General features: G+C 41.3%; 1 long non-coding RNA gene across 2 annotated transcripts in view; it reads left to right on the top strand.

The window, feature by feature from the left end:
• The window catches only part of LOC122551977 (uncharacterized), a 105,680-nt gene that overhangs the window by 23,674 nt on the left and 69,090 nt on the right, over positions 1 to 12,916 (top strand). The gene's annotated exons all lie outside the window — the stretch shown is intronic.

Genomic DNA, 12,916 nt, shown 5'->3' on the forward strand with positions numbered 1-12,916 from the left:
AAGGCCCGAATAATTAAATCATCAGGTGCAGTATTATTAGGAATAAAGGTACAACAGCTTCCTCCTAACACACACACACACCCTTTTTCTGCTAAAATCATATCAAGGGCTATTCTGTTTTCCCATGCCATCCTACTTGTCGCATCAAGCTGTTCTGATATTCCTTTAACCGCATCTCTTGTATAATTTATAAATCGCTGTTGATTATAGAAAATGTAATTTATCCAATCTACATTTTTATTAATTGTTACCCACCAAAAGAGAGCTAACTCAAAGCCTGCTGCAGTCTGGTTACGAGCCTTGAATTCATCAGGCACTCCCCTAGGGACTCCTACTGAATCGAGATAAATCCTGTCATCGAAAGAAGTGTCTAACAGTCATCTCTTAGCCCTTCCCTTTTTCCCTACTATCTTTTCCTTCTCAAATGTCAGGGTAAATGGAATTGCCAATTGTACAATTGCACATATCCCTCTCCAATCTGGAGGTAGCGTGAGTCTCAATATTTTGCCTCCACAGTACCACCACAGATCCGCTCAGGGAATCATTAGTGCTGAGTAGTTCCCTCCCTTCTCCGTTTCGGTAACATTCTTAATCTCTGTACATAATTTCAGCTCCCCCAAATCTCTCGACCGATTTGTACCTCGTCTACACACACACGACGTGTGATTTCCAACTGGGGTGGAAAATGTGGGGGGGACTTTTGCATCTTTCTTCTTCAAGGGAGGGAACATCAGAGATAGGGAGGTACAATTCTTATCATTCCTTGCAGTCTCATCCTGATACAGGGCTATCATACATTTCATGCCCTTCCTGTCTCGCTTCCACCCGAGCGGAAAGGGAACCACCTGGGCCACTGGCCTACCGGAGGCACATGCATATCAATTGCTCTTGTTCAGACTCTTTACAGTACACTTTACCCATTCAACCTAGGCATTTGCATCCCCGTACCCAGTTTCTATTTCGATGGTCTGTTTCAAGTCCTATACCTCTATAATTTTTACTACTTTAGGGTCATTGGGAGGGGTGAAAGGTTGTATCTTATTACCCAGTAATTCCACCCATTTTCCCTGTCCTATGCTAATTCAAAAACAACAGCCCAAGAAATCCTTCCCATTTGCTTTCATTTCGATCCCAAATGTTTCATTTAATTGTATCTCATAGGTGCCCCCCCCCCAGAATTGCTTTGTGCCCTGTGGTTTTCCTTATTGTTAGGTATATTGGGTTACACTTTTTATCGGGACAATCGCGAGCTGGTCGGAAGGGGGGCCCGGTGTGCTGTGACGAGACCATTATACCAAGTACCATCCCCAATGGACTTAAGATGTATCTCAGAGCTCCGGTACTGTCTCTGATTATCTACATCCCCACAATTTACTAAGCTGCATGCATCAGTGTCTATTACTTGTGGATTATCAGACTCAGGAACCGTTAATAATACATATGAAAATGACATTTGACAAAATCCCAATACTAAGAGGGTTAGTATCATAACTCTAAGCATTCCCAGTATTCTAAACATCATGCTGAAGCACAAAAAGACTTAATATACAATCTTACAGAAATAATCCCGCGCTCGCGTCGCCACTGTATAATCAGTTACTCAAAGTCTCTTTAGTCTGAGTTTCAGCGGGTCTTGCGTTGATTCGGTTGTCCAGACTTCTTCCTCAACTGGAGATTCCACTGGCCCTTTGACCCGAGTGTAGTGAGTCCAGCCTTTCTCCACCGTCCTTATTGCCGTTTCAGTCAAAAGCCCTTCCCAGTCCGGCTGCAATTTAGTCTCTGTCCAAGATTTTACTAAGACCCAATCTCCCGGCTGGATGGGATGAACGGTGAATTCAAGGGGCGGAGTCTGTGCCAACAGACCCTGTTTCCTGAGGAAAGACAAAGAGGAGGACAAGCCCAGTTTATACTTCTTTAAAAACAAATCTTTAGCTTCGGGAATTGGCAATTCTCCATTCGTTCCCAGATAAGGTAATCCAAATAAGATTTCATAGGGGGATAGTCCCAAATCTTTCCTCTGCCAAGGGACAAGCCCAAAAGGCATCCTTTAAATCTATCACACTAAACCATTTGTGGTCATGGGAGATCTTACTTAATAACGTATAGGGGTTTGGCACCACTGGGTGCCTGATCTGTACTATTCGATTTAATGTTCTCAAATCCTGCACTAATCGATAAGTTCCATCAGATTTCCACACTGGTAGAATTGGGGTATTATAAGGAGACATACATGGCTCCAACAGTCCATCTCTAATCAGTCCTTCAATTACTGGCTGCAGTCCTCGATTACCTTCTATGGAAATAGGATATTGTCGCTCACAGACAACGTCCCCTTTTAGTTTTAAATTTATTAAACGGGGAGGGATCTGTAATTTTCCACGATTCCCTTCTCTAGCCCATACAATAGGGTCTATCTCTCTCTCCACATCCTCTGTCAACATCGCCAGTTGTACAACTAATTATTTTTCCTGAATTCCAATCTCCACTCCTAAAAGGATAATTAAGTCTCTCCCCCAGTAAGTTACTTCCTATGTCAGGGATATACAGCAGTTCCCCTGTGACCCTATCCTTAGGACCTTCTATCATCATAGGTTCAAATACCGGAACAGTAAATCCTTCCCCTTTTACCCCCGAAACAGTAATTGACCGTGTCGACATTTCTGCTTTCTTTGGTTTAAAATTCAGCGATGACCGTGCTGCCCCCGTATCTACTAGGAAGACTGCCTCTTCCCTACAGGGTCCCACCTTCAAGTTTATCAAGGATTCCTGGTGGGCCCCCGAGAGCAGGAACCCCTGACACCCCTATTCTTCATCAAAATTCATAAGCGGAATTGCCCTTTCTTCCCTTTGTAGATCAGGACACTCCCATTTAAAATGCCCTATCTTCCCATAATAATAACATCCTGCCTGTGGAGACCTCCATCTCTGCCCCTGTCGCTCATACCCTCTATCAAATGCTCCCCCTTGCCCTCTCTCTCTCTCTGTCCTACATGCTGCCACCCGCTGCTCCAATTGCTCACTATTGGTTCCATTCTTTTCTTAACTACCTCATCAACAGTAGCTACCATCATTTTCACCTTCTGTTTTTGTCTCTCATCCTCCCTCTTTACAAACACTTTCTGTGCCTCCCTTAACAATCCATCTCATGGTTTTTCACTCCACCCTTCTGTCTTCTGTATCTTTCTCTGTATGTCTGGCCATGCCTTTGTCACGAAATGTACTTTCAAAAGATCCTGTGCCACTGGGTCCTCAGGGTTCATTCCAGAGTATTTCTGCATTGAGTCCCTTAATCTTTGCAAGAAAGCTGAGGGAGTCTCATCTTTCTCCTGTCTAACTTCAAAGGCTTTAGTCAAATTCCGTGATTGCGGAACTGCCTCTCTTATTCCTTTTAGAACCAGGTCTTTCAATTCCCTCATTTCTTCTCTATGCTCTGGGTTTTGATTTTCCCACTGGGGGTCTCTGAGGGGAAACTTCACCTCTCCCTGTCCAGCATCCCCATCTCCAATTGGGTGTTCCCTGTCCCATATTTTAATGGCAGCTCCTCGTATAAGTCTCCTTTCTTCCCCAGTAAATAGTATATTCAAAATAGACATTAACTCAGCCCAGGTATACAGACTGGGCCCCAAAAATTGATCAATTTGTTCAGACAACCCCACCGGATCCTCAACCAGGACCTTCATTTCCTTTTTAAATGTTCTGACCTCCCCACTGGTGAGGGGGGCACTTACAAACCCAATCTCTTTGTCCCCTATTGGTACCTCCCGAAGGGGATAAGTCGTTACGTTCTTCCCTTTTTTTTTCTTTTTTTTTAAAAGAAATATTGCAATATTTCTAGCTCCCCATAACTTCAAACACCAATTCATCAATTCATGCTTGACTAACTTCTAAAGCCTATTCCTAACTTGTAAATATATTTATATATTTACATTCATTTCTTCAGTATTTAATATTTAAAATGTAAAATGCATACAGTTCCCAATTTTGAAATTCACTGTAATTACCCAGTTTTAGTCCTTTAATTTAAATCCAAAATTAGTTTTCTTCAGTAGTCCTGACCAATCATTGCTCAATTACAATACTATAGGTCGTTAAATAATCAGAGCTGCCTTAAAAGAATTTGTCTATTCAAGTTTAAAAAAAACTTCTAATGCATGAACAATGGCTGAATCCAAGGTCACAGACATTAACCATAGAATTTTGTTTTTACTACAATTTAATGTTGAACTGAAACTTCAACTGTCCTCCATAAATCGCTTTTATGTAAAGATAAAAGAGATTAGTTAGAAACTGATAGTAAGGCAGTCATGATCTGTAAAAAGAACAGGAGTTATCATTCTTTTTTCTTCATAATTTCGACAGAATCCCTAACCTTAAAAGAAATCATGTTAAGTTTCCATAATAAAAATCAGATTCAAACAGTCCTGGAACTCAAGCTCCAGGGAATAAAACACAAACATTCAATCACCAACAAACAAATGTTCACTCAAACCAAATCACAAAGGGTTAAACTTTCTACCAGCTGTACAGCTCTTTTCATTCTCTCTCTCTCACACATTGACATATAAATTCAGATATTTACAAACCCAGTCTTCGTCCGACCTGTACTTTGGCCAGAAGACAGAAGTCCATACAAAGCAACAATATTTAATCATCTTTCTCCCTTGTACAAGTATTATTTCTCCAATTTCACAACATCCTGCCCAAAGGGCTTTCTGGAGGTATGTTGTAAGGGACCCCGCCTGCATTTCCATTGCCTTTTTCTTCTTTTGTTTTCCCAGAGGCTTGTTCCTTACCCACGGCACAATCCATATTGAGTTCCTTCGTTAGTCCCTTATTAACTACTAAAACTCAATCCCGGCCACTAAGGCAGTACTTAAAAGTCAATTTTCTTACCTTGGTCTGTGCACAGAGTTGCCTGGCCCCTTTTTGCCGTATTTTCTATCAACCTCCCATCACTGTCTGATTCAGATGTCTCTCTTGTGGGATCCGTACCAGCCGCCCAAGGGAGCAGACCAAACCGGGACACGAGACCGCTCCTCAATTGGGAACGGGACGCGTCTTCCCAGTGGCCAAGGCCAGCCACTCCCCCTGACGATGGAAGAAAATCCCGGACAGCTCCCAATTGTGAGAAACAAAGCTCACTCACTTCAATAATTGCAGTCCGAGACAAAAATCCGAATCAGTAGTGTCCTTTATTTTTACACTTGCAAGTGGGTGCAATGTCTAATGCCAGACAAGGCAGAGGACAAATACACATCAAATTCAACAAACTCTCAAAATTTATACAATTTGAGTCCCTACATATTTTTTCTAAATTCATTGTTTGCCCCCCCCCCCCGCTTACGTCACTCATTTCCCTAAGACTGATCCCACAACTTCTGTTTATCCAGCCTTGTCCGTGACAAATGCCTATCTCTGGCCCCATAAGGTCGTTTGACGTCATCCCACTGCAGGTCATCGTTAGACATATTCTTTCTTTATCAGTATCTATTCCTTTCATCTGGGCCTCTCCAGAGGCCACTCTGACCTTTATGACCTCTTTAATTAGGGTTTGTTCCTATGTCTCTGTACAAGTGGGAAACCTACTGTTTATACAGGCCTCTCTTCACAGCATTTTATCTAGTGCCTGTATTTCTACCATTGTTTTGCAGTCACGTCTCATGCTGACATACCATTTTTAGCTGAGACAAAAACAATTATGTATTTCCTCCACATAGTCCCCATTCTTGTTGACTCAGGTCTTGGCTGAAACAATTACACACTGATGTGAGTTCATTTACTCTGTATCAAAACTTATAATTGCAGAAATAACATTAATTTACCTATATCCCACAGTCAATTATGTGCCCGAGAAACTTATTTTACATTGATAATACTTACTTATATTAAAGGTCTTTTGGATTCTTCAATATCATGAGGCCCATATCCAGTTTCTCATGTTACACGAGCTAACCAAATTATTGCTGCAGTAAAAGACAGGAGAATAAGCTTTTTTTTTGAAGAGGAATTGTCAGAGAGACTCATTGAGTTTGTCTTTTACTCGACAACAAATATAGTCCTCAGGACGGATTGCTTGAGCAAAAAGTAAAGCCGTAGCAATGATTCAATTATTTGAGCATGGATACAAGTTTGATTTCATAGTGGTAACCAACAATAATTACATATCTTAGGTCCAGTCAACAATATCGTTACGGTCAACAAAATGTGCCAAACCACCAATATTTGTAACAAAAACCAAAAGAATTGAGGATGCTGTAATTTAGAAACAACAACAGAAGTTGCTGGTAAAGCTCAGCAGGTCTGGCAGCTTCTGTGAAGAGAAATCAGAATTAACATTTTGGTTCCGTTGACCCCTCCTCAGAACTGATGGTAGCTCAGAAAATGTCGGTTTATGAGCAGAAAATAGGGTGGGGGGGGGGTAAGGAGTAAATGATAGGTGTGAATAGAGCTCAAAAAGAGAGAAGAGCAGTTGGACAGAAACAGGAGTAAATAACGATCTGGCTAGGAGGGTGAATAGCTGTTAACGGAGACTGTTAGCGCCTAACAATAGGTAATGTATAATGGCAAAATATGTGATAACAAGACCTGTTTATGGCAGTGTGTGGGCTTGAACATAGGAGAGTTCAGGCCCCAAAATTATTGTAGGTGATATTGATTCCAGAGGGCTGCAGGTTCCCCAAGCAGAAAATTTCCAACTTGTGCTGAGCTTCATGAGATCACTGCAGCAAGCCTGAGACAGAGGTGGTTGGCCAGTGAACAGGGAACAGGGTTAAAATGGCAGGCAACTGAAAGCTCAGGCTCTTTTTTGCTGGCGGAATATAAATGTTCTGCAAAGCAGTCACCCATTCTACACTTCGTTTCCCTGGTGTAGAGGAGACCACATTGTGAGCAGTGAGTGCAGTAGACTAGAATGTGAGAAGTGCAGGTAAAATGTTGCTTCACTTGGAAGATATATTTGGGCCCTTAGTGGCTGAGGAGGGAGAGGTAAATGAACATTTGTTACATCTATGGTGATCGCAGGGGAAGGTGCCGTAGAGCTGTGGAGGGTGGGAGGGGGAGGTGTGGCAAGTGAAGGAAGAGTGGACCAGGATGCCCCGGAGGGAATGGTTCCTGCAGATGGTGGACAAGAGAGGTGAGGGGAATATGTGTTTGGTGGTAACATCTTGCTGGAGCTAGCAGAAATGGGGGCTGATTACCTTCTGGATGTAGATGCTGATGGGATGGTAGGTAAGGACAAGGGGAACGCTATCACTGTTGTGGAAGGGAAGAGAGATGGTGAGGACAGAAGTGTGGGAGATTGGTCGGACCCAGTTGAGGGCTCTGTCGACAAAGGTTCTGGGGAGTCTTCAGTGGAAGAAGAAGGTGGGCATTTCGGAGCCTCCCTTGTTGAAGTTGGCCTCGGCGGAACGTACGTGATGGAGAAGGAAGAACTGGGAGAATGTAATGGAGTCTTTACAGGAAGCAAGGTGCGAGGATGTATAGTCCAGGTAGTTGTGGGAGTCAGTGGGTTTATAGTGGAACAAATGCAGTTTGCTGAGCCCATCCAAAACTGTTCAGCTTTTCTTGACATGCGTAAAGCATGCTGTCTCAAGTGACGTTGTTAATGCAAGTGCTGAAAGTCTGGAGATCTGATAATCTGGTAGACCATCTCAACGCTGGCAGCTGGAAAAGTGTTAAGAATGTGCACAGTCATGATTGTACCAAGTGGTGGAAGAGGCTTGAGGGGGTGAATTGTCTACTTCTGCTCCTAGTTCCTTATGTTCTTGCAAATGCAACCATGTTGATGAAGTTCACCTTCAACCAAGCAAAACGCAAATTTCGGAAGATTATCACACCTCCTGTATTGTTAATCATCCACATTATGTCTGTGGTATAAGATGACCTGAAGCTTATACAAGGTATCCAAGGCACTAATATTATACAACATGAAGTGGCACATTGACACATACTGAAAGTTAAAATCAACATGTGAAATTGCTCCAACGCATTACCAGTACACATCCGAAAGCATTTAACCAAGTGGCATCCATGGTATAGAGTCGATAAAGTGTGGAGCTGGAAAAAGCACAGCAGGTGAAGCAACATCAGAGGAGGAGGGGAGTCACCTCAGGTCAGGACATTTCATCCGGAATCCATAGTAGAGCCAAGGAGAGACTACTGTATAGCAGCCATGATGTGGATGAGCTGGTGTTGGACTGGGGTGGACAAAGTTAAAACTCACACAACACCAGGTTATAGTCTATCAGATTTATTTGGAAGCATTAGCTTTTGGAGTGCTACCTGGTGAACGAGCAGCGCTCAGAAAGCTCGTGCTTCCAAGGTAACCTATTGGACTATAACCTGGTATTATGTGACTTTTAACTGAGTAACAGATCGCTAATTCTGTTCAATTGGCAGAATCATACCACAGAACCAACACGCAAACTCATCTTCAACTTCACGATATTTTCTTCTCAGTAGATACCAACAGTCCAGAGTTGAGAGGGCTACCAGTTTGCACAGGTCTCAGTGTGGTCACATCCACTGTGGTGGAACAAACCACATGTGATGCATATGAATCAGTCAATGACCTCAAACCACTTTACTCAGGTGGATTTGCAGTATTTGGAATTTTTAAGGATGATGCATCATTACAGCTTTAAAATCATGTAGACAAGGACTCCACAGTCAAGAAAAGCTTCAAGTGGAACTGAACAAGATGGAACAAAATGGTATAATTCGGAAGGTCAACCAACACACAGATCTTAATTTCAAAGAAAGATTCCACGACATGCCTCTCTTAAAAGGTGTCCATAAAACTTTCAAAAGCTAAAAAAAATCATAAATTTTCCAGAACATGATTATTTTCCAAGTTAGATGCAATGGATAGTTAGCATCTGCCTGTTGAGCAGAAGTATCAGAAAAACTCAAAACAGTTAGAATGCCTTTTGGACTGGACTAGCTCTGATGGTTACCATTTGAACTATCAGTTACACCAAGATCTATTTCGGTCACACATGGATAGGATTAGTGGGAATATACTTAATGATATTTGTATAGTTGACAATATGGCAGTCGCAGTAAGATAAAGACAGAGCATGAACATCAGCTTCATTTACTGATGTCAGCAGTGCATTGACAAGGATTGGCATTGCCAGGTCACTGTCAGCCAGATAAAGCCTTTGGTTGTAATCATGTCATCTCGATCCAGGTAAGATATAAGATGTTAAACAACTGCTGATCCCATAGGATAAGGAGGATCGATGATGTATCTTTCAGATGTACCCATTGAGAGGTTTGTTCAAGAAGGACCGTTCCTATGTGTGACAAGACAACCACCAATAAGTCTCCAAGTCTCTCAAGCAGGTTCTGTCATTGAAATTTTGCCAACTGCAATACTGTAGCCCCATGAAAGCAATGGTTCTCGAATTGTATGTGTCATAAAAAAGCATTTAGAACACAAAAGACTTGTCATTTCCACAAGCCAACTGTTCCTTGCAGACCATGAAATATTCTGGTATTTGGTATCATGTAGTTTAACACATACTTACTTGGCAAAATATTCACTGTTGAAATGATGTCCTGCAAACTGCTAATGGGTATACCATCATGTTTGCAAGAGCTATCTGTCAGAGTGCAAGGCCATGACTTTGTAGTGAGATATAGACCAAGTATCAAGATGGTTTTGTCTGAAATGCTGAGCACATTACTCAACAACACAAGAAGAATAAGTTAGTCCTCCTGATCTACATATTGATGCTCATGGTTATGAAGCTGAAGATGTTCTCAAGGTTTGACCAGAGCCAGTTTAAACTATTATGGTCATCCATTGCAGAAATGATCAACTGCAAGAGTTGAAAGCGATTATTATCCAGAGAAGGCCTAACCATATTAAAGGTATTACCTGAGAATATTTGTTCATTTTGGTCATACAGAGACAAACTTGGTATATCATAGCAAGTCATTTTCAAGGGCAAACTAGTCCAAATGTGAAAACAGTTACATCACTGTCTCATGCACGTGTTACACTCAGAACATATAGATATTGGATGCACAAAATGACTGGCTTCTGAATCTGTCTACTTGTTGGGGATGAAATCAGGATATTCAAGAACATATGCAGCATGCTAAACACATCAACCTAAACAGCAGGATGATCATCACCATAAACATAATGTTCCACTGACTCCTTGGACAAAAGCGACAGTCGACCTACTCACAGTGCATGAGGATGATTACTTCAATGCGATGGGTAACTTCAATATATTTTCCATTGTTCAATTACTTAGAAACACAATGACTACTGCTGTAACTGTGTGCTATTTTCAGTTTATTGATTATCCATAACAGGTTGTGTTAGATAATGGACTGCACTACTCTGGCAAACTGATTGAAACCATTTGTACTAAATGGTGAGTAACCCATATCACATTATCATGTCATTACCAATACTCAAATGGCCTAGCAAACTACAGTACGTACAATCATTAAAAGTCAAGCAACAAAGCAAGACTTTTGCACTGCATTGCTGCACTTGCATTCAACAATAAAGAAACAGGGGCTATCATCGCCAGAGCAACTTACACTTTGAAGGAAATTGTGGACAACCTTGCCCAGAAACTATATATTGAAACATCCTGAGGCACAAGACATGCTTGAAACACAGAGGAGAATAAGAGGGGTACATGATGAAAGAGCAGGTGAAGAACAATCAAAACTGTGCACAGGACAGAAAGTGAGTTATAAATGCAAATACGATATTTGGATACTAGCAAGGGCTCATAGAATGTGCAAACAGGTCAAATCATATGAAGTAATTACTGATCATAGTGCTACATTGCAAAGGAACTGAAGCCAACTCAGATCTCTGTATCCATGAAGAGATTGAGGAAGAACACTCCAGTGTGAATAATAATCTAGTGAGACAATTTGACTGCATGATATTGATTTTCTTGAGTGTTGTTGAAGGTACATCTGTCTAGACAACTGGGGACTATTCCATTCTTGTAGGTAGTGGCAGACATTGAGGATACAGAAGGTGCGTTGCTCACTACAGAATTCCTGGTCTTTGAACTGCTGTTGACAACACCTTTTCAAACATCCATGTCCATCGTGTTTTAATTTTGAGAAGCCAGTGGCTAGCTAAAGTAATGGCTAACTGAAGTAGCCTCAGACAGTGACAGAGGAGCGTGGGTGGCAAGGATGACTATCTCCATTTACTAGGAAATGAATCAACTTATAATATTCACTATCAGACCCTCAAACACTCACCCTTCAGCTGATCACCATCCACCCATCCCAGATGCCCACTCTATAAATCCATGACCCCTCCATGCTCCCTCATGTCCTCATATCCCCCAAACTCCCATGCCCTCTTCACATATCCATGCCCCATCCGTACAGGATCATACCTTAATGCTCTTTAAATGTGACCCTATCTCCCCATATCATCATGCCCTACATTTCTTCTCCATGGCCATTCACTAAGTGTCCAGTATGGACAGACCTTTGGAGCCATTTAATTACAATGAAAGGGTTTTGAAATAGAAATGAAAAAAATAAACGTTTAGAAATCTAATACAGTTGTTATTTAAATCCACTTCATGCTGTAAAAATGTCCTGTCGAGTTACATATAATGTACAGCTTATTCTGTCATTTCTCTCACTGCTTTTCATTCCATTTTCTCTCTTAAATTTGCAGCTGCTTCAAATTTAACTCCATGTAGTGAATCATTTCTAACCTTCATCGAGGTTCCTGTCCATTTTCAGGGCTTCCCTTTGAATCCTCACAGTTTTCAGTTTAATCAATAGATGCTCACGTGGAATTTTATCCAAAGCCTTTGTAATTGAGGACGCTCAGTTTTGTGAGGCTTATCATCATGCTAACATCAAACTATTTTGTACCTTTGCTCCTTGTTAGCCATTATGAAGAGCTGCTTGTTTTTGTTTGTATCTCTGACCGCTACTCTTTGAGCTGATGAGAGGTTTGGTTCTCAGCACTATCAGGAACACAGAAACCGGGTTGCAAATTATCTAGTACTGACAACAGGAGTAATGCAAGCCTGTCATTGCCTGCATGTCATAAATTTAAAATTGCCTTAAGCTCAAATCAAGAACTGTAGACCAGTTGAGAGGCCTTCAATCGTGTCTTTTGAGTAGGTCAACTTAATTGGGCATCCTTACATCATCCCCATCCTTACAGTAAGATTAATTGCTACTCAAAATCTTTTATATTAAAGCATAACATGTCACATTGCGTTTGAGTTGCTGGTTAGACAAATGGATGTGTAGTAATTGGATATGTTATCCAGTAGGTTTGATTCTGCAGCTTTTGTTCAAGGGTGGAACCAGCAAAGCCTCTTTATTTTTCCATTAACCAGTTAGGTTAAACTGAAACCTTAAATAAAATATAACTGGTGAAGATGGTGGACGACTGACAATAAGTATTGAGCATCCAGAGGATGGGTGTATTTCCATTAATTTTTTTGAATGACAGCCCTGTAGCAAGATCCTGCCCTGGTCAGAAAGTAAATCCACACACAATATTTGCTGTAGAATGGAAGAAGATGAAATCTAATGGGACCAAAAAACATGAATATAATAGCTGATCAGTCATATATATATATTACTGATGGGATTTTTGTTTGGAATATTGATTGTAAAATATTTAGCTTAACGACCATGTTCTTTCAATTGTAAATGGAATTAAACCTGTGATTCTAGCATGAGATGAGCATTAGCTATGAGTATGGTGAATGAACAAGCTACAGTATTACTGCCTGCAGTGGCAGGTTAGTGCACACATACTCACCACTGATAAGTCTCTCAGGAAGCAAAAGTCAGGAAAGAGTGAGATAGGTTGCCCTTTGCTCTCAATGGGATTACATCTCGGGTGAGGGTGTGTGTGGAGTTGAGATGGAAGTCACCCTGGCTCTGA

The sequence above is a fragment of the Chiloscyllium plagiosum genome, unplaced genomic scaffold, assembly GCF_037043375.1.
Source record: "Chiloscyllium plagiosum isolate Xiang-an unplaced genomic scaffold, Cpla_swu_hap1 HiC_scaffold_7, whole genome shotgun sequence".
NCBI lineage: Eukaryota > Metazoa > Chordata > Chondrichthyes > Orectolobiformes > Hemiscylliidae > Chiloscyllium > Chiloscyllium plagiosum.